Genomic DNA, 23,369 nt, shown 5'->3' with positions numbered 1-23,369 from the left:
CTACAGATAAATGGAGAGAAACTCACACTAAAATGTTAAATAGGAGTTTAGAAAGTCATTTTGTGAAGGCAGGTGATATAAAGTAAAGGGATATACTGTATAAAAGTGTCAGGCATACTGCTGTTTAAGTGCAGGAATCTAGAGTTCATGTGACCCTTCGGATATCAATGGTGTCTGACTGTGTAAAATGGTTGCAAAAGGAAAGCTATAACTCCAGGCAAGTAAGAGAGGTACAAGCCAGTACCTTCTGTTCTATTGCTGTGATGGCCAGCTAATTAATTGAGATATGAGAATTATGGGAATGTGCACTGGGTAAGCAGCCTTGACAACATTTCCTTTGGAGAGCTACTGAAGGGTTCAAGACATTATAGGTTGGTGTTGCCAGAGCCAAAGTAGGGCAAATCTATAAAGTGATTATTAGACTTGATCATAAATGGGTTTAAAGATACCTTATGCAAGAATTTGGAAGAAAGCTAACTGGCAGGAAGAAGAGACCAAAATTACAAAAAAAAAGGTATTACAGAAGAGTTACAGTATAGTATGTACCATTTTTAAACCTAACATTTGTCACTAATCATTCCTGATTTATCACTCAATTACTGTACATGTCTTTTATTCATCAGGTTTCACTTGGTACTTCTGTTAGATTGATAATAATTCTCTTTTAACTTCTTGCTTAGCAAGGAACAAAGATTGGGATGTAGATTTGCTTAAGGTCGAACTATCATATTTCTAATCTGTTCTTTTCAAAAGCAGAAAAAAGTGGCATAACAAGCTTAAAGTCAATAAAAGGTAAGTCGAAGAAGAAAACAAAGTTTTCTAACAGCATCAACAATAACAACAGTGTATTTCTTGTATAGCCCAAAATCACAAGGAATGCCTCAATGGGTTTTAACAGCTCTTGTTTTTTGACAGCCCCCCAGCCCTGATTCTCTAAGAAGACAAGAAAAATAAAACTCACAGAAAAAATCCTTGTAGGAAAAACTGGAAGAAATCTTGGGAAGGGCAATTCAGACAGAGAACTTCTTGCAGGTTGGTTGGGCATTCACCTCAGAAATACAATACAATAGTACAAAATAGTTTTTTCTTGCACAGCGCTCTTGACCATGTTTTGCCTCAGAGAGGTTTTACAAAACTCAGGGTAAAATGTAAGAATAGATTACACTCACTAAATACAGAACTATCACATATAAGGATATAGATTTGTTAAAATACATCAGAAACAAAGTAGAAACTAATGCCTGTCAATTAATTTTTAAACCACAACCAGATTGTAGAAAAGGAGTCAGACCAGCCAGACACAGTGACAGTCCTGGAAACCTCACCCAACTGGCCATCTCCACCTTTCTGACCATTCTACTGCTGAGCCAGCGCTGGGCCAGCCAATCTAATGAAAGGACCCTTCTGCCTGATGACTCCAGTGCTCCTTTATCTGACTTTTCCATAGGCATGAAAACAATTTAGCAGTACAGCAGCCGAACCACATGCCACATGAGGATACCAAGAAGAGAAACAGAATAGGGGAGAGTTAGTGCCAGTTTATAAATACCATAATACTCATATTTTAGTACTAATGACTAACCACAGCTAATCAGCGACTGGACTCAGGGCATTATACACTGAATTGGTGAGTCTTAAGCCTGGGTTTAAAGGCTGAGACATTTAGTTTCTTTAATTTGCTATCAGTGTTAGATACATTGGCACAAAAATAAATTCCATTTCCTCTGCTTGATTTTCATAGTAAATCAGGCATTGTAAAATACTGAATCGGAAACATTGAGAATTATAGTTTCAACATCAACTTACTGTTCCACAATACCCATTCTGAGCCTAAACTGGACTGTACGCCAGAAGTTTGATTTGTGATGTTTTAGAGCCTGGTCTTACTTAACAATTTACAAAAATGTAAAACCAAGCCACATAGTTTTCAGAAGTTATTGTGGTAATGTTAGAATTACAGAAAAGCATCACATTTACTTTATTCATTTCCACCAGTTTTTAGATATTTTTGTTTTAAGGTTGGGCAGTACGGTGGCGCAGTGGGTAGTGCTGCTGCCTTGCAGTTAGGAGACCCAGGTTTGCTTCCCAGGTCCTCCCTGCGTGGAGTTTGCATGTTCTCCCTGTGTCTTTGTGGGTTTCCTCCGGGTACTCCTTTTTCCTCCCACAGTCCAGAGACATGCAGGTTAGGTGCATTGGCAATTCCGAATTGGCCCTTGTGTGTGTGTGCGCCCTGTGGTGGGCTGGTGCCCTGCCCGGGGTTTGTTTCCTGCCTTGCGCCCTGTGTTGGCTAGGATTGGCTACTGCAGACCCCCATGGCCCTGTAGTTAGGATATAGCAGGTTGGATAATGGATGGATGGATGTTTTAAGGTTAGAATTATAGAAATGACTAACATTTTTCTTATTCATTTTCCACCAGTCCTTTTCTTTCATTTACATTATATTTTGTATTCCTCATTTTACCCAGATTTGATCTGTATTTGCAGGTATAAACTCACTCCATCCTTTCATTTCTTCCTAATGTTGAGTCTTCTTAATCCTTTATTTGCCTTTTTTATTAGAACTGTTCATTTAACAATTAAATTAATTAATTTAAAGCCTATGAGAAGGGTTCTATGGTTTTTTTGCCCTTGCCCATTTAGGATTGATCATAACAGTTAATTTAAGTGAATATTCTATAATATTGCCAACTGAAGTCAACTCAATATGGCAAGTGTTGTGTAAAAGATAACAACACAAAGATTAAGATTTAGGATGACACAGCGATCCTGTATACAGGGAGTGCAGAATTATTAGGCAAGTTGTATTTTTGAGGATTAATTTTAACATGGAACAAACACAGTGCTATCAGTCAATCCAAAATGTTAATAAACCTGAAACCTGAATGTTTCACAACGGAAATGTGAGTGTGAACATCATCAGGGGAATACATATGTGCGCACAATTATTAGGCAACTATTAGTGTGCAGATTTATTATGCAACTAAAGGAAAAATGAAAATTTTCCCATCTCACTTGTTTATTTTCATCTGTTATAGTGAGAATAATAAACAAACACCTCAAAATTTACAAATAAACATCTCTGACATTTAAAAAATCAATCAATCAATCAATGACCAATATAGCCACCCTTCTTTCCAATAACAGTCATAAGCCTTTCCATTCATGGAGTCTGTCAGTTTCTTGATCTGTTGACGATCAGCTTTTTGTGGAGCAGTGACTACAGCCTCCCAGACACTCTTCAGAGAGGTGTATTGTTTTTCTCCCCCGTAAATCTAGCGTTTAAGAAGTGCCCACAAGTTCTCGATAGGGTTTAGGTCAGATGAGGAAGGGGGCCATGTCATTATTCCTTCATCTTTAAGGCCTTTACTGGCTGGCCACGCAGTGGAGAACTTCGATGCAAGTGATGGAGCATTGGCCTGCATACAAATCATGGTCTTTTCCTGTATCACTGTTTGAAGAAAGTGTCTTGAAAAACTGGCAGTAGGTTTGGGAGTTGATTTTGAGTTCATCTTCAATGCAAAAGGTCCAACTAGCTCATCTTTAAAAATACCAGCTCATACCAGTACCCCACCTCCACGTTGGAGTGGAGCTCTGTGCCCATTACTGATCCACAGGTCCATCCATCTGGTCCATCAAGAGTCACTCTCATCTCATCGGTCCATAAAACCTTTGAAAAAAATCTGTCTTCAGATATTTCTTGGCCCAGTTTTGACGTTTCAACTTATGTTTCTTGTTCAGTGGTGGTTGGGTTTCAGCCCTCCTTACCTTGGCCATGTCTTTGAGCACTGAACACCTTGTACTTCTGGGCACTCCAGGTAGGTTGCAGCTCTGGAATATGAAAGTACTGGAGGATAATGGGTTCCTGGTAGCTTCACGTTTGATTCTTCTCAAATCTTTGGCAGCTAATTTGCGTCTTTTGTTCTCAACACGTTTCTTGCGACCCTGTTGACTATTTGCAACAAAATGTTAGATGGTTCTGTGATCACACACCAATATCTTAGCAATTCCAAAAGTGCTGCATCCCTCTGAAAGACTTTTTACAATTTTTGACTTTTCAGAGTCAGTTAAATCTCTTTTTTGGCCCATTTTGCCCGAGGAAAACTAGCTGCCTAATAATTCTGCACACCTTGATATAGGGTGTTGATCTCCTTAGGCCACACCCTCCCTCATTACACAAATACACATCACCTGACGTGCTTAAATCCAATAAGCATTCAAGTTAATACAGCTTGGAGTTGGAATATACGCATTAAAAATGATGATATGGTCAAAATACTCACTTGCCTAATAATTGTGCACACAGTGTATTGTACAGGCAAAAAAAAACATGCCTAAGGATTAGAGCTTCAGGTTAGATTATCCAAGATGTCGACACTTCCAGTTAGATGGCAGTCAGGCGGCAGTCAGGCAGGAAGAGGCAGTTCCAGGTGATGTCAGTCTGTAGAGGAAGGAATAGAAGAGACTTTAGAATACAGCACCACCCTGTGGATTGATGAGGAATTACCACCATCAGAGCCTTCAAGCTGTCTCCAAGGTGCACTTGTGTGACAGTTCAATAATCTGAAACATATACCTGTGGGCTTTACGGGCTGCTAATTTAACTCTGGTTGAAAAATATTGCAGGTTTCAAAATAAAAAATGCCATACAATGTTGCCCCGCCAACCACAAAAAAAATCATATAGCCACATGTACTTGCCTTAAAGCTAGATCACACACAAAACCCACAATAAGCACACCACATTGATGAAAGCAACCACATTTTTAAGCACTTTGCACTGGAGTGGTTTCTGATGTAACTTGAGCTGTCCAAATTCAAAACAATGTCCAGGTGCAATTTTACACTTTGAGACAAACCTTTGTAGACACTGCATTATATATCAGGATGCTACAGTATCTCTGGGCAAGCCGTTTGCAGGATCTGAAAAATATGTACCAATAGTTCACCATCCTGAACATCGGCGGATTTATACCCAGCTTTAAAATACGCAAGCAAAGCTACAATTATCAACGTAGCACTCACAGGAATAATAAAGACTCTCAGCCAGCTCTTTCTGCTATACGTACTAGATCAATCATAAGTTCAGCCAGGAAGAAATCTTTCATAAAAAGACATTAAAACACTGCAAGCAAACATTTGTCTCTTTTTCAAAAGTTTAAACTGTGCTCCATGACAAGACAGAGATGACAGTTCCGTCTCACAATTAAAAGAATGCAAACATATCTTCCTCTTCAAAGGAGTGTGCATCAGGAGCAGAGAATGTCAGAGAGAGAGAGAGAGACAGAGAGAGAAAGCAAACAATCAAAAATCAATAGGTGCTGTTTGGCTTTTAAGTATGCGAAGCACCACGACAAAACAGTCGCAAGGAAAGGGAGAACTTGAAGGTAGTCTTTCAGCATTTTTCAGAGGAGCGTCCGTATCCTCTAGGCAAGTTTGCGAACAGCCCCTCTGCTCACTCCCCCTCCGTCAGGAGCAGATAATGTCAGAAAGAGAGAGACAGAGAAAAGCAAAGACAAACTAAATTCTGCTACCATTTTGAGCATGCCTGCATTCATAATTTCCTTTGTTTATTATGAGGTGGCTAAGTGGGTGAGCTACTACACCTACTGTAAGCATCATATCAAATTTTTCCCTTCTCACTGCCAGTCTCTCTTTCTCATGATTTTTTTCTTTTTGCCAGTGGGCCGTCGCCCCAATCCTCCTGACTCCATGCTAAATAAGCTGCCAACACCATGCGGTGGCTTTAAATTCACTCCTGGGGCCACTACTGGCCATGCCCCAGTAAAACCTCAGGGGTCTGGGGTGCTAGGCTTTGAGTAGGGTGATATTAGGCTAAACCTCCTAGCACCCCTTGATGCCCCTGTATCCCATAGTCCTCAGTATCTAATATAGGGTATAAAAGGCAACTTCTGATCTGCCCAGTCTCTTCAAGGGACAGCAGTCAGGGCCATTTGCCTCTGTCTTAGTGTCAGACCTACATGGAAACTTTCTCCATATTAAGGTGGTATCCTTTTGGAAAACAAAAAAACAGTTGATGTTATGTAACAACCAAAAGGATACAGCAACATCACTTTTTGTATAAACAGTTGGAATGTCACATGGACTTCTGCTGAGTTGCCCACCCACCAGTGTTCTCGGGAATACTGCTTTGGTGCCCCTGTGCATTATCCTTCTAGTGTACTATATCTTAGCCTACTAGTGGTCCGTGCCTCCCCTACTCTAGACAATGTATCACCCTAAATGTGGGGATTGATCTCTTTCTCTGTCTGGTTAAGGTATTCTAAAGGGCTTCCACGAATTTAATGGTTCTTATGTTTGTGGTAACCTCTTGTCAATCAGACACTCTTTCACATACAGGGATTTAATTTTCTGGCTTGGCATAATGATAATATTAATTAGACACCTTGTTATTTCACTTTTTCAATAAGCTGAAGAATTGAATGCTAATTTGAAAATATTTAGAATCAAAGCAAAACTATATGGCTATGAATGTTTTCAGGAGAAGTCACTAAGGCCTTACACTAAATCAGAGACTGAACTGGCTAGTGTGCATAACATATGTAAAACAACAATCTGAGTTTTATAAATGAATAACCATGGCATTTCTGAAGCTGCAAACAGATAACTGGGGCAAGCTATTTCATTAATGAGAAGTAGAGATTAGTAGAGATTGATTTGTAACAAAAGCCTACTATCATGGCTGTATTACCCTGGTTTTTATTATTTCTGTCTTCATTATAATTGATAATAAAAATGTGTGCTGAAAGCTTGAAATTCATCTAGCACAAAAAATTAACTATTGTATTTAAGATTACTTCAATTTACAATGAATGCTTTCATAGTTCATAGGTTCATTGCTACTTGTGGTACAGTCATGAATGGAATAGAGGAGACAAAACTAAATACAATGAAATACTCTAAAACAATCTAACAATGCCTTCAAAGATACTGCACTGATAATCTCCAGATGGCGACACTGCCTTACAATCTGGCTCAGATCAAACAACTGCCCTAATAGTTAAAATCTGCTGTAATTATGAAAATAACATTTACCATAATATTACTTTGTTATCTGTTTTCTGATAAAGCGTTGTGGAAGGTTAGAGCCTTTCCCAGCAGCACTGTGCACAAGGCAGGAGCAGACCTGCAATAAGATGCAGTCTTTTACTCAACAGATTAACACAACCACCTGTACTCATTGATATCCAGCCAGTTTAGAGACATTAATTAACCTAACATCAACATCTTTGGTATGTAAAAGGACACTGGGTCACCCAAGGAAAAGCCTACATGGACAAGAAGAGAATGGCCAGGCCAGTCCTCAAACACAGGAACCCTGTAGCTGTGAGTATCACACTAAATAAAATGCCACCATGCATCCAAGGATCTCCTTACAGGTTCATTTGAGGTATGCAATAATCCCCTGGGACGGGAGGGGGAGCTGTCGCTAGCATTATTCTCTCCTTCTCTCCCCACAGCACCCAGAAACTGTCCATTGAGGGCATTTACTCCCATCACATCCAGTCCACAGAACATGAGAAGCCTGGCCGCCTAGAAGGAGGTGTCTTTAAAGGGCAGTGCCAACTGCCGGATGGAGCTCCTCTGAACCTTCCTGACTTATGATGACAAACAGCCAGATTTATTTTTTTGCTTAATTTTACCCAGACATGCTACTTATTGATGCCAGGAAGTCTTTGTTTCAGTTGGACTTGTGTATTAAACAGGATGACCCGGTTGGTGTCCCAAATATTCTCCACCTCCTAGACTTGTCATTCCTAAACCCAGCCACAACAGTAACAGTACCTGTTATTCTTGAAATACTGTAGGCTTTACTTTAAAGAGTAGTTGTAGTACTGAGGTAATTCAGCAAAGTTTTAAATAGCTCACCTATAGAATAAAGTAAATGATGGGATCTTGAAGTAATATGCTGATTACTAGCATTTGTTATTATAATAAGAAGCCAATAATATGATTAAATTAGACTATAAAAAGTGAGTTGTGAGTTCTTGTAAAATTTGTTATGCTTGTTCTCTTTTTAAAAATCTCCCTTGTTTTTTCTAACCATTTATAAGATAATGCAAAAAATTGCATTAATTAGAATTTTTAAATGCATTCAATGTTTTAGTTTCATTTCATTATATTTTTTGCTTTTTCATTCATCACTTTGTAATTCTCTGCTAATTAGAGCAAGTTCTTATTATTTACAATCAAAGGTTCCTTTGGGTAAGCATGTCATTTAAGGATCAGCATCATTAACCCCTTTATATGTTACCCTGCAGTAATTGTAACCAATTTCATTTAACTGCAAGCCTAATTACATTCATTCAATCAAGTATTCATTTTAGATTTAAAATCTTTAACCCCTCGTTAGTGCACTGAACTAAAACATAAAGATTTGCATAAAATTGTGCAAGTAGTGGATTTGCTAAGTTTAATTTTGCCTATAGGAGATACTTGAGAGTCAATTTTGTTTTTGGTTTCAGTCTGCTCAGCAAAAGAAGAATATTTTAGCAGGTTCACACCTATGTATAATGATAGAAACTAAAAGGCAATGCTGTCTGATGCAATAGGCTATTATTATATTGTGTTAAAATAAATGTAAAGCATTCATCCATTATCCAACCCGCTATATCCTATCTACAGGGTCATGGGGGTCTGCTGGAGCCAATCCCAGCCAACACAGGGCGCAAGGCAGGAAACAAACCCCAGGCAGGGCGCCAGTCCACCGCAGGGCACACACACACACACACACACACCCACCAAGCACACACTAGGGACAATTTAGAATCGCCAGTGCACCTAACCTGCATGTCTTTGGACTGTGGGATGAAACCGGAGCATCCGGAGGAAACCCACACAGAATGTAAAGCATTATGTACTTAATTTACAGATTAACAGTGTTTAATTAGCACATGGTATGTACAATTATTTTCCAAATTATTGTTATTTCTGTTGTGGAGGATGGCCAGCTGTTTATCCCGGTCAATACCCCCAAGCCGCCAGGTGGAGCCCTCCTTGCAGAATGGAGGTCCCCAGAAGACCAGCAGGGCATCATGGACAATGAAGTTTTTATGCACCACCCTGCTGGATGCCATGGGGGCCACGAGAGGGAGCTGCAGGGAGGGCCGAAGAGTTCTTCGTGCCCTATGACCCGGAAGTTCGTCATAGGAAAAGCGACGGGCTTCCAGGGTGAGAACAAGCATTGTTTACCCTGACCCGGAAGGAATAAGGACTTATGGACTGTTGGATTGGGAACACTTCTGGGTCGGGGGATATAAAAGGACTGTGGGAGCTCTCAGACGGCGAGCTGAGCTGGGTGGAAGGGTGGCAACGTGTCTGGGAGCTGGAGGATTGGTTTATTGATAATTATTGTGATTTATATGAGTATTGTGGTGGAGAGTGTGCTTTGTACACTGTGGCGACAAAATAAAGTCAACTTGAGGACTTTTACCTGGTGTCTGGAGTCGTGGACAGGGGTTCAAGGGAGCGAGAGCGCCCCCTATCATTCACACTGTGTATCCAAATGCCATTTGGTGTTTTTTAAGGTTAAAGTTGCGTTACAATGGACTAATATGAAGAAAGAGTCTTAATATAAATATATGGGCTCATTTTCACCACATATGGATTGATTTGGACAAAAAGAAGGATGGGCTAAAAGGTGATGTTAGGCTGGTCTTACACATTAAATTTGAAAAGCAGAAGCGGTGAATCGTTGAAGTTATTTCTCATTGGTCCTCATCTGTGCACACTGAAAAGAAGCATACAGATGCAACAGAAATATACAAGTCATATATATGTCAGTTTAAAAGAAGACTTTCTTGTACCTTCTTGATTGCCTCTATTCTTTAAAAAAGTTATTAATGTACTCAAAATTATTTCTGAGGTAATCAAAGACCAAATTCTTGAAGGTCTCAAGAAATTACTGTGCAAGCCCTGGTGTATGACTGTTATCTTAATCTTCAAATATCACCAGAAATGAAAAATAACTGAACACATATTAAAGATGAGACAGTTAATTCACTACACCTCATTACCAATATTGTTAAAATGGTCATTGTAATTTTTTTTTCAAATGGCTACCTAATGAAATCTTATCATACTCAGTGTCACTTGCTGGTTGAAAAGTTTTGGCGAACTGATTTAGAATTATTCCATTTAAAATACTAATGGACAACCAATTTAAAGTCAGTCCTTTGCTTGTCCCACAAAGGCTATTAAAGCCCAAACCAAACATGCACCTCTAAATTGTAAATTTCTCCCACACTCTTAAAAATAAAGGAGCCAGAGTGGTTTTGCAGAGCAATGACACAAGAGAACCCTTTTTGGTTCCCAGAAAACCCATCCATGTGAAGGTTCCAGAAAGAACCTTAATTTATTTATATCCATAACAGGGTTCATAAATAATCATGAATAGATGGTAACTGATTAATGAAATATCAATGTGTCCTGATTATAAATGGACTCTTACTGCATACAATAACACAGGCTAAGTCTAGGTTTTCTTAATCTCTTGTTGTCCTACTAGTTAGCCTATAATTCCTTACATTTTTTAGGGTTTTTTGGAAGTTTTCATAGCACAAAGAACCAAATTCATATGAAAAGAACCCTTCCTAGAATGAAATTATTCTTTATCTAGCAATGGCTTTATAAGGAACCACACAACCCATTAAAGAACAATATATCGTCATTAAAGAACTATTATTTTTAAGAGTATAGAAAGAGTGATTTCCTTTCATCAAGGCACTAGTGAGCAGCTTCCTTAAATGAGGGAATTTGGCCAGAAGATCACTGCAGTTGCAAAATAGGAGAAATCTGCTTGGACAAAGACTTTTTCAGTTAACTGGTTAATTAATTTCCTCACTCACATCTGTAGTAGTCATAGGTTTTGAGTAGTGACCTAAAGCATGAGGTCCCAGGTACAACTGAAATAATTAAGTTTCTGGACTGGATTACTTGAATCACTGTCTGTAAAAGTGTTAATGACTCAACGGGACATTTGGCATACAAACAGTCCAGTTTAGGAGGAAACAGCTAAAGCACACCGACTAGTGAAGATACCTCTTGGATGCACTAGGCAGAGACCACAGTATTTTGAATAGTGCGGTTAATGGAACTTTTTCTCTTTGCTTTTACTGTTGGTGTCAACAAAATTATCATGCCAAAGAAGAAATTGTAAAATAGTTCCTGATCATCTGGGTGTGTTTTAACTTATGTTAAACGTGAAGCTACACAAGCACATCACCTGCATTTATGCCTTGTGACTTTTAGGTGTACCCAGAACTTCAAACCCTGAACATAAATACCTAACATAAAGTCTTAAGTTCAAAAGACTCTTTTATTTGGGCACATACCCTTTTATCAGGTTCCAAACACACAACACAACAAACTTTTCTACAAACTCCAGGTGAGTGTTGTCATTTTAAGGCTGGACCCAGGAGTACTTTCAGTACAACAATATTGCCTCCAGAAAGACCTTCCAAGTCAGTTAGAACTATTGTACTACAGGGAATTCTTTCCCCAATCACTCCTTCCAGTTGCACCCAAGGATCCCAACTGGGCTGACCAAATGGGAGGTTGATGAGAGGGATGCTTCCTCCTGGCAAACTGTGGGAACACATGGCCCACAAAGTAGTCTCTCACTCACAACAGTAAAAGAGAACACTTGTCAAGAAACCCACCCATCCCTGCTGCCCTTCCTTTACGAATGCCTCCAAACCAGGAAAGTGGTGATAATAATAATAATAATAATAATAATAATAATAATAATAATAATTTATATAGCACCTTTCCCATGCTCCACCAATCCTGGCCAGGAGTCCAGACAATTTCTTGCCTTCCATTACAGCCTTATATATTATTCAATAACTATTTATAAAGAAAAATAAAAATTGAATACCAGGCATGTGGTTAATGAACATGGCACAGAAGGGAAAGCCTTTCCCCTTTGTGTTCAATCAGATTTGAGCTTTAAATCTAACTCCTTATTGGAAATGATATCCTCACACTCTATGCATTTTTTATTAAAGTAAAAAAAGCATTTTAGTTCAATATTTATTAGAAAAAGGTTTCTTTGTACTTTTAAGTCTAATTGTAGAATTTGATGTTGCAAATGATATACCTCATATGGATCAGAAACAAAGAAATTTTATTGTCCATTCATATAAAGTAGATTTTATCGTCATGTCCAAAAACAAACTAAAATACAAAATACATGAAATATTTCAAACAAAAAATAAGCAATGAATTTACTATTCCAGAGTTTCTGTATTATTTTGCCAATTTGCCAGCTTTAGAACACCAACCTTAATTAATAAGCATATGTTGAAATAAAAGATTTCTTGTATGACTAGGACTAAAGAATTTTTTTATGAGTAACAGATTTTTTAAACACCCTGCTAGACAGAAAAAGCTGAAAGGATTTTTTTTTTTCAATCTTCTAAAAATTTGCTTTCTATTTAATTTTGTTAACTATTTTATCTACTGCAGTGGGCTGGTGCCCTGCCCGGGGTTTGTTTCCTGCCTTGAGCCCTGTGTTGGCTGGGATTGGCTCCAGCAGACCCCCGTGACCCTGTAGTTAGGATATAGTGGGTTGGATAATGGATGGTTGGATGGATGTTTTATCTAACTGGTTGATAATTGGGTCACTTGTGGTCCAAAACAATCTGAAGATACTTAAAATTGATAAGTTGCTCAACATTTCTCCTTTAAAAAACATGTACAAAGAATAATTTCTTAATCTATTAAGATGCAGTTCATTAGCTTCAAAAACATGAACCAAACCATCATAATAGTGTACCAATATAATTACAATATATGCATTTTCTCCCTTACCATCCAAGTCAGTGTCAAGTCATCAGTATGTCCAAATAGATATACAGTAGGTAACTATCATTCAGTCTTAGTTCATTAATATAGTTAGAAATGGATACTGGAAATACTAGATAGTAGGGAAGGGCAGCTCGATACCTCAGTAATCGATATTTCAGTGCTCAAACTGTACTCATTTTGTATTGAGTACTAAGAAAAAATATTAATTATTTTTCTTTAATATACAATATAAAGATTCTTGTCAAGACACCAAATTTACTACTGCACCTTCCTGAACTGACACACTGTGACGCAAGAATCCCATATCCTCCTGCCCCTTGCACAGATGCAGACAATGTATGACAATAGCTGACTGAAAGTGTAGCTTTGTATGGTGCTACTCTTCACAAATTCAAAAAAATGTAGCAATGTTTTCCAGAAGAACGTTCAACACAGAAGCAATACAAGTAACCTTTTATCGAACATTTAATAAGCACACATCCTGATCAACACAACAAACGTCAGAAAGATGTAAATCTGAAACACGCAGATTTAGCTGCACACAGTGCCAGACAAGGGAAATTGCAGTGTAGTTTTCAGAGAGGCACAAGACAATATCCAGGTAGCTCTGTTTCTAGCAGGGTTATTTACGCTGGGGTTTACTGAAAACTTTTTAGTTGAGTTTAACATTTTGCCATTTACCACTGATAACGATAATAATAATTATAAAGTGTATAGCCAATTGTTAACATAGTAGAATAGTATAAAGAATCTTTGTCTTCATTTTTTTTTTCTTTTTCTTCTAATTAAAATTGAATTACCTATATATAGGTACCTATATATATCTTGTCACACACGTGTGCATGGGGGGCAGCTAAAGGGCTTGAGTGAAGGCAGTTCGGAGGTATGCCGGGATGTGGCAGAGTACACTGACTCTTTTTCTCCCTTGCCTGTAGACCATTCCCAGGGGATTCCACCTGGCTCTCCTGACATCACTTCCGGGACCGAGCCAATGGAAGTCGACCACACCAGCTCCAGCCCCTCTGATGTCATGTCCGGCTGTGTTTCAATGGCTGAAGACCACGTGCTTGATCCTTATGACCTCACTTCCTGCCTTCCCCTTTAAAAACCTGCCCCTTTTTCCTTTTTCCTCAGTCTTTTTTTGGACTCCGTTGTATGCACTTCAGCGCTGGTTATTTGGAGAAAAATTACTTTTGCAGCCAGGATACCATATTACACGGGTGGCTGCCCCAAACCTTTATCGGTCTATGTCTCGTTTTTGTGACAATATATATATATATATATATATATATATATATATATATATATATATATATATATATATATATATATATATATAAACATTTTAAATAGACCAACATTATGCAAAATACTGGTTAACTTTGCCAAATTTGAAGATAAAAAATTTTCTTTGAAACTATTTTATCTTTCTGAAAAATAATTGCCAGAGTAAATATCAATCAAAATAATTTTGTTTAACAAGTATAATACCATCAATAAGATCTTATAGTGTATTACAATATCTTTTTCATGCTTAATTTTGTATTGTTAAAATTCTATTATGAGAGACATGGTGGCACAGAGGTAGCACTGCTGTCTCATTTCACGGTTCACGTCCTGATTTCTCTCAGTGTGGAGTTTACATGGTTTCCCCATGTCCAAAGGGATTGTTCATGTTTTGTACACACAGCTTGCTGGGATAAGCTCCCACTTCCTTGAGACCCTGCCCTGAATACAGTAAGTGGGTTTGGAAAATGGATAGACAGAAAATTGTACCATATTGGAAAGTTAAAACAGAGGTAAAGAATTTTGGGGTAATTATTGACTCTGAACTAAATTTTAAATCACATATTAATCAGATTATTAGGACAGCATTTTTTCACTTAAGGAATATAGCAAAAATTAGACCCCTTATAACTTTGAAAGATGCCTAAAAATTAGTCCATGCTTTTGTTTTTACTCGACTAGATTACTACAACACACTCCTTTCAGGACTACTCAAAAAAGACATCAATCGATTGCAACTAGTGCAATATGCAGCTGCTAGAATGTTAACTAGGAAAACAAAATCTAAAGCACATCTCTCCAGTTTTGATGTCACTACATTGATTACCTGTGCCGTTTAGAATTGACTTTAAAATACTACTTATGGTTTACAAAGCCGTAAATAATCTCACTCCATTTTATATTTCAGAATGCCTTCCACCTTACACTCTATATCATAACCTTAGATCTTCAAATGAGTGTCTGCTTATAATTCCAAGAGCTAAACTTTAAAGAGTGGTGAGGCAACCTAAAGCATCTAAAATCTGGAATAGCTTAAAAATTAAAAAAAAAAAGCTTTAAAAAATTGCTAAAAACTCATTATTTTAATATGGCTTTCTTATAGCTTCTTTTTAGTCTATCTATCTATCTATCTATCTATCTATCTATCTATCTATCTATCTATCTAGGTTAACCCTGATATTCTGTAAATGTATTTAATTATCTTTTTTTTCATGGTTACAAAATTCATACTAACCCCTACTTTCTCTGCTTTTCTCTTTCCAGTTTCCTGTGGTGGTGATCTGGGCCACCACCACCCAATCAAAGCACCGAACAGTCCCTACATTCATTTATGAAAGGCCAGAGGTCCACATGTCATTGTCTAATTCTTCCACGTGAAGCCTAAAAACCATGAGGACTGATTTAGATCATTTATGTTAGATGGAATGTCCAGTGGGGACTGGGCAGTCTCATGGCCTTGGAACCCCTGCAGATTTTCTTTTTTCTCCAACCCTCTGGAGTTTTTTTTTTTTGTTTGTTTGTTCTGTCCTCCCTGGCCATCGGACCTTACTTTATTCTTTGTTAATTAGTACTGTCTAATTTTTATATTTTTTCTTTTTTCTTTCTTCATCTTGTAAAATACTTTAAGCTACATCATTTGTATGAAAACATACTATACAAATAAATGTTATTGATGAAATAGAACAAAAAGAAAACTCAATAATCTAACCATCCAACCATTTTCTAAACCCACTTTATGCTGAGTATGGTTGCAGGGAAGCTGAAGCCTATCCCAGCAAGCCTAGCATTTGAGGCAGAAATAATCCCTGGACAGGGTATCAGTCCATCACTAGATGAACACATACACACTAGGGCCAATTTACCATTGCCAGTCCGCCTAACTTGTCTTTGTACTGTGCCATGAAACCGGAGCCCCACTCAGGAAACGTATACTGACACTGAAAGAACATGCACACTCCATGCAAGAAGAACCCAAGATGGAACTCTGGTCTTTTTACTGCAAGGCAACAGTGCCACCATGCCACCCACAAAACTAAATGAATATTACAATTCACAATCTTCCATTTCATAAAGAATGCCAATTAATTGCGCCCTTTTCAGATAATTCCTCAAAAGCTTTGGCCTATAGAAGGAGCCTAGCTGAGATGATTGCTGTTGATTTGCAGCCTGTTTCAATTGTGGATAATGTTGGTTTCTGTCAGTTTGTGAAAGTGCAGGATGCTCTGTACAAAATCTCTAATAGAAAATCTATGATGTTTGGAGAAATTCAAAACCTGTATGAGAAAGTCAAAATAAAACTGAAGACATCTCTAGAGTGTGCCACTAGTGTAATTCTTACCTCTGATATGTGAATGGCAAAAACAACTGAGGCTTAGGTGACTGTCTTAGGTCATTACATTCGTGAAAATTAGCAAATACAGGCTTGCACTCTTGAAGCAGTCTGTGTGCCCTTTACAGCACTTAACAGTCAATATAATTGTGCTTCTCAATAGAATAACTGAAGGCTGGGAGATATTTAACAAGGTCTATGTTCTGATTACGGACAACGAAGACATTACAGAGCGTGTTGTATGGAAAACCAAATGGAAACACGGATGGATGGATGGGTCTTGCTTAAATAACTGAATTAGTGGACTAGTTAATATTAGCCATACTAGTCATACAGCCAAATAATAATCCTTCTTTATCTAAAAATTCTTCCCAGTGTTTATTTATATTAACATTCCATGTTTTTCACATAAAGTACATTGAATCTTGTGAAGGATTCCATTAAGACTGACATAAGTTCTCAGTCTATCTTAGGTAAATGCAGCACCATTGTTGAGTTCTTTCACCGTAGCACCAGAGCAGCTCACAAGCTGAATGAAGTACAAAGGCAGTTGCAGTTGCCAGAGCACAAACTTCTTCAGGCAGTCAAAACATGATGGAACACAGTGTTCAAATGCTAGAGAGACTGTCAGAGCAATAGCAAGCAGTTACAACAGTACTTTGTCTTCTTGGGAAAAACATACTTTGCTTAAGTGTGGAAGAAATGTGTCAGATCAGTCAGGCCACTAATGACATGAGGCCAAAATGAATAGGTAACAAAGGGAATTTCAATAGTCTCAAAAGTCATACCCTGGTCCTCCCTCTACTGCAAAAAATAACCACACTCCTGGATTCAGTGGTTACACACTAGATTCCCAGCTTGCAGTGCAATGTAGGCATTGTTTTCTGAACATTGAGCACATTTTCCTCTTGCAGCAAGCACTTCTTTGGACATATGGTTTAAAAACATTGTGTTCTCTGAAAGTGGAAATGAGGAAAATCATAAAATCACACTTTTTATTGAGATGCAGACCCTAAAATGAGCTCTTGCCATGGGCAGGCCTCTGCAACAATCCCTAAACCTACATCTATTACTGCAATATCTACCTAATCATTACCAAATATTTCTTCCTTAGCAACAGCAACAGAAATAGTACACAGGTCAGTTAATGAAAGCACTGAAAGGGATAGTGCATAGTCTCTATGTCCAAAGGAGGACTATGGCAGGAATTTGATACCTGTGTATTTGCTTTTGAAGGGAAAGAATTATTCCAAGAAGTTAGGACCCTTTGATTTGGTGGAAAAGAAATGAGAATACATTTCCAGTACACAGCAAATTGACAAGGAAATACCTGGGAACTGTTGCTACCTTTGTTCCAGTAGAAATAATATTTTTAAAGGCAGAACTACTCAGCTAGAGATGAAATACAATGAAACCTGAAAATGTAAACTTGTTACTTTTTCTAAATAAAAATATGAAACTTAAGTGATTGCCTCATCATCATTAACATAATTCTCTCTCTGTAACCTTGTAAAAGAAGATCAAAGCAATTGTTTGAAACCTTTTTGGTGACATTTTAGACAGTACTCATAATATACAACAATATACAAAAACAAGTTAAACAAGTAAAACAAAAGCCATAAAAATGTCTATCTTACTGTATATCAAAACGCTCAAATCCACCATAGCCTGCCACGTGTCAAAACACAGTCGGCACAAAAATAAAAACAGACTAAATGTGCTTCTGAGTCACCTTGGTTGATGCAGAGATGTTAAGACTTAATAACAAGGGAATGAAACCAGGAAAAGATTTGGTAAAAATGTATAATTGACATTAGCCTTAAAAAGTACTGAAATGAAGAATATATGGTAGGATCCAAAGTTTGTTTATTTCATCTAATTCTGCTTGGTCAAATGTGAGTAGTTATTTACGCAAACCACCACCTAAACAACAAAAAAAAAAAAAAAAAATACTGCAAAACTTCAAGAAATATAAAATAGATAAGTTTATACAAAAATAGTATATCCTCAAAAATAATGGGCATGTGCATAAACAAGGAAAAAACCTACTGAGTGTTAAATGGAAGACATATCTAATATGGATCAGAAATAAAGATAATATCTCCTGTGCCTATGACTCCCTTTTGTAGGGAAAATTGTAGCCACGACACTGCTTATCATATTCAGATATTTACCTTGAAGGCAAAAAAGGTCTTTTAGTTTTTAAGTCTTTATGTTATTAACATGTTTATTTTATTATTTATTAAGATCATGGCTGAATATAGAAAAAAAATGATTTAATCCATTAGTAAAAATCAAGAGATTAAGTATGATGCAACTCCAGCTTATCCCAACTTGCTGTCGTATTATTGAGTCCATACTTTCTATTCCAGGCAAAAAAATTGAATTTTTGTCACTTTCATCTTGGTTACAGGTAAAAAATAATCAACAGGTCTTGCTTAAGGGTGGCGCAGTGGTAGCACTGCTGCCTCGCAGTTAGGAGACCCGGGTTCGCTTCCTGGGTCCTCCCTGCGTGGAGTTTGCATGTTCTCCCCGTGTCTGCGTGGGTTTCCTCCCACAGTCCAAAGACATGCTGGTTAGGTGGATTGGTGATTCTAAATTGGCCCTAGTGTGTGCTTGGTGTGTGTGTGTCCTGTGGTGGGTTGGCACCCTGCCCGGAATTGGTTCCTGCCTTGTGCCATGTGTTGGCTGGGATTGGCTTCAGCAGACCCCCATGACCCTGTGTTCAGATTCAGCGGGTTGGAAAATGGATGGATGGATGGGTCTTGCTTAAATAACTGAATTAGTGGACTAGTTAATATTAGCCATACTAGTCATACAGCCAAATAATAATCCTTCTTTATCTAAAAATTCTTCCCAGTGTTTATTTATATTAATCAAACTAGCCTGCCAAATCCTTGGCTGAATTTAATAACACTAGCTGAAGCCCACCGTAGCATACGGCGGTGTAAGAATAGGAACGGAAAACGGTGAGAAAAAAATCAAGAAGAAATACATACTTCTTGAAAGACGTAGTTGTGAATAGGTGTTTTGGTGGTGACGACAGATAATGAGTCGAAAGATCTAACCCTAGAAAAAGCCACGTACAACTGACCGCGGCTGAAGACTGGTTGCTAGAATTATTGTGAAGAGTAAACAGCATGTGGGTATGAGGAAGGCCGCGCTTCTGAAATTCGATTACGTAAATACTGTATAATCAATAACAACCTCAAAATGATGTTGTTGTAGAATGTCTCTAAGTAATTCCTGCAGCTTAATCCAAAAGACTTGTACTACAATATCAGGTCTGTGCTCCGGTCTTTGGGTATCCAACAGTGAATGTAGAATTTCCGGCCAAGCAGGATTACATGTGAAAGTGATAAATAAATGAGGCTGTCCGAATTTACGTACTATGGCCATGGCATCCTGATAGTTTTGTTGCATGTATCTTGGACTTCCTGGAAATGTGGACGGTAATATGATCATTTTGTCTAAACGTACATTGTTATTGTCAGCGTTTGCTACAGTGCATCTGACAGTCCTTTGTCTTGTTTCACACGCAAATCTTGTTGATCTAATCTGAGATAGTTGAGATGCGCACCCTCTGTTTTAACATATCATCTACGATGTACTGTTGGAATAGTTTGCTGCTGGAGTGCAAAATACTAAATGTAATCCTCATTGCTAATCTGTACACGGAAAATTGGCATTGAGTAAGCCTTCTTCGCTTGACGGTTCTTTTATCGGGAACATGTTGTAAATCTTTGTGCCTGCCAATGTCTCCGTAAGGGAATAAAAGTGGGTAAACCATAGGATCGCAATTCACATTGAGCATGGAAATCTGTTTACAGAAGTTGCCTATGCGACGGATGCAAATGTCCCTTTCGGCAGGTGGTTCGCCATCTTTCCGACGAAAATCGCTGCAACATTGGTGTGACATGTCAGGGCATTGTATCATCGTAAATCCTGCCTAGGGTTTTTCGTGAAAAGCATTCGTACAGATGCTGTTGGATTGGACTGAGCGATTTCATGCATGTGTTTGTATGATTTAGCGAAGAGTTTGATGGTTCTGAGCATGGAATCTAGCTAGAGAAGTACATTTTCACTGCATGTAGAGTTTGCTTTATTTTGTAAGCGTACTTGAGAAGCTTGGCGAGACCGGTTTTGAAGAGGAGCCGCAGGCAGCATGGAGAGGGGTTTAGAAGAGGACAAATAGGAATCGAGAAATACCGTTCCGGCTGCGTGTGAGAGGGACCGGTTTTGAGGTGGAAGCAGGATGATGGTCCTAGCTTCCTAGCTCTGATGGTATGAATCAGGGTTTTGTAGACAAAAGTTTTCCCTGTTCCTGCAGTAACATCTAAGAAGAAGAATGTTTGTCGCGGATGGGAATCGATGTATGCAGTGTGTAAACATGTGTTTGGTGAGGTGTTGGGGGCGGGCACATGCGCAGGCAGTGCGCATGCCTCGAAACCGAGGGTGGACGCGGGAGGAGGGTTAGAGTTGGGGGGCAAGGCTCTGTCGTGCGTACCCCATGGTTGGGCGACTTGGTCAATTATATATATATAAAAGAAAAGCAGCCAGAACCGAAAAGAACAATGAAAAGTCAACATGGCTCAGAGGTGCATGTGGACTGTAGCGAGACGAAAGCGACTGAGGCTGTGTTTGGAGAGGTGTTGCATTCGGGCACATGGGCAGGCAGTGCGCATGCCTCGAGAGCGAGGGTGGACGCGGGAGGAGGGTTAGAGTTGGCGGGCGGGGCTCTGTCATGCGTATCCCATGACGCGGAAGGAGGGTTAGAGTTGGTGGGTGGGGCTCTGTCGTGTGTATCCCATGGTCGGGCGATTTAGTCAATTATATATACAGATAATATGTATATTCTTAATTCTACAGTCAGTTGAACATGTTATTGTACTGCATAGGCTGCCATGACTTTACATGGATTTTATTTTTTTACTCATTTATCTTTTTTTTTAAAAATAACCTGTAGATAGTTTCAGAAGATTGGTATGTTTTTATTCACATACGTTTTTATGTTAAAAATCAAGTATGTTCTCCTGCGATGTTATTTTGTTTTCTCTTGTCTATTGCCAAGTTGTTTCTAGAAAAGACGACTAGGAATGTGCAAAGCATTCTATCATTATTGCCATGGTGTAAATATTTTCCAAGTTTGTACTTTGTAGTGGTTCAGGTTTGTGGATTCACAATCAAAATACTTGCCGTTGATTTGTGACTGTCCTTCTCGATTGACTAGATACAATCCTGTTTGTTATCTACTATGACACGCCTTTTGTTTCAGCTTTAATTTTGTGAACTTATTGTGAGTTCTGATTCTCTTGCTCTATTTTCTTTACTACTGTTTTTGGTGCAAGTCTGTAGATTTGTTTAAAATGTTCATTTTGTTTTTCAGTGATGATCCTTCATCTCCTGTGTCTGATTAAGCATTTATACTGTAGTCACACTATGCAGTCATGGCAGAAACTTGGACTTTAATAATTTAGAAACCATGAATGGAAGAATTAAATGTAAGATGTGATAGCATTGTGGCTGAACAGCAAAAGAAACACCAATGGCTCAACAATCTTGTTCCATGCTTGTTTGGTTCAGCGTTTGATTATGTGACACGTCTGATAATTAAAATTAGAATGTTTAAGGTTGGGTATAGGACTGAAAGTAAAATGTAAGGCACTAAAAGTAATGATTTACAAGGTTCTGCTACAGATGTATTTGCTGTGGGTGACTGGGATGTGACTCCCTCTGTGGAAAAATAATTTTAGGGTAACATAGCATTCATCTTTAAGTGATACCATGAAGGAAACTAGATAAAGGTCAAGTGAACAACAAAATGTACACTGAAATATAAGAATTGGCTTAGGAAAAATACTGAGATGGTCAAGTAAATAAAGAATGTACCAGAAAAAAGGTTGATGTGATATACAAAATGTACTGAAGGATGACTAAGAGATGAATAGGAAATCAGCAGATGATCTAGAAATTAGAATGGACAATTGTTATATGTACAGAAATTTCAAGTGTGGTGGCTCATCTCAAAAGGTATAAGAAGAGCCAGAATATAATAGAATACAATATAATAGACTTTTATTTTATATAAATCATTTGGATGAAAACCAATGAATCTACCAGAGTAAAATGTATGCATTGATTGACACTGTATGTAAATTCAGTAGTTTATTAAATGAACCTGGATTCTTTATTTTCTCTGATCATTCTGACTATGCTGTCTGTAACAGACTGCTTTTAAAGAATGCTCCCTAAAAGGCATTTTGCTAAGGAGTAATTAAACCATACAATTAACATCTTTTCTACTGCGTGATTACTGAATTGTCCTGTTAAAGAATGTTTCTTTCTTTAATAAGAAGTTTAATTTTGACCACACTTCACATTTGGAAACAATGGGGTATGATGATTTTCACGCTATGGTCCCCCTCAAGGAATTCTGTGACTGTCCCAGTTATAAAAGAAGAAAGGTAGCTGTGGGCAGAAAATTATTTAAAAGCATCCAACAACTTATAGGTGCTGCCTTATTAATCCTGTTAAAAATCAAGCCACAGGTTATGACATCTAGTTATTGCATTTTGGAGTTTATTACCCTGCTTATTAAAATTCTGATTTGTGCACTGCATGAGGAAAAAGTAAACATTTTTGTAAATAATTTGACCATTTCTCAAATAGTTTAGGGTTCTTCGGGCTGCAGCTACAGTACATATTCCCACAATAAACCAGTATACAAAAGATATTTCTCAATGTAGCAAATTTAATTGCTTAACTCGGGTTAATCCCATTTCACTCTGTGCAATCATATTCTCATTTTCCTAAGGAGGATCTGAATTTGATATAAGTATTTAGTAAAGAAAAATACTGCCTCTGCACCATCAGTATGACTGCCCGCTTCTTTTATTTTATTGTGCTCCTCTTCCTAAAGGCAAAAT

This window comes from Polypterus senegalus, chromosome 2 (genome assembly GCF_016835505.1).
Source record: "Polypterus senegalus isolate Bchr_013 chromosome 2, ASM1683550v1, whole genome shotgun sequence".
In the NCBI taxonomy this organism is placed as follows: Eukaryota; Metazoa; Chordata; class Cladistia; order Polypteriformes; family Polypteridae; genus Polypterus; species Polypterus senegalus.
The sequence above is the reverse complement of the archived record's forward strand: the minus strand, read 5'-3'. Positions refer to the sequence as shown.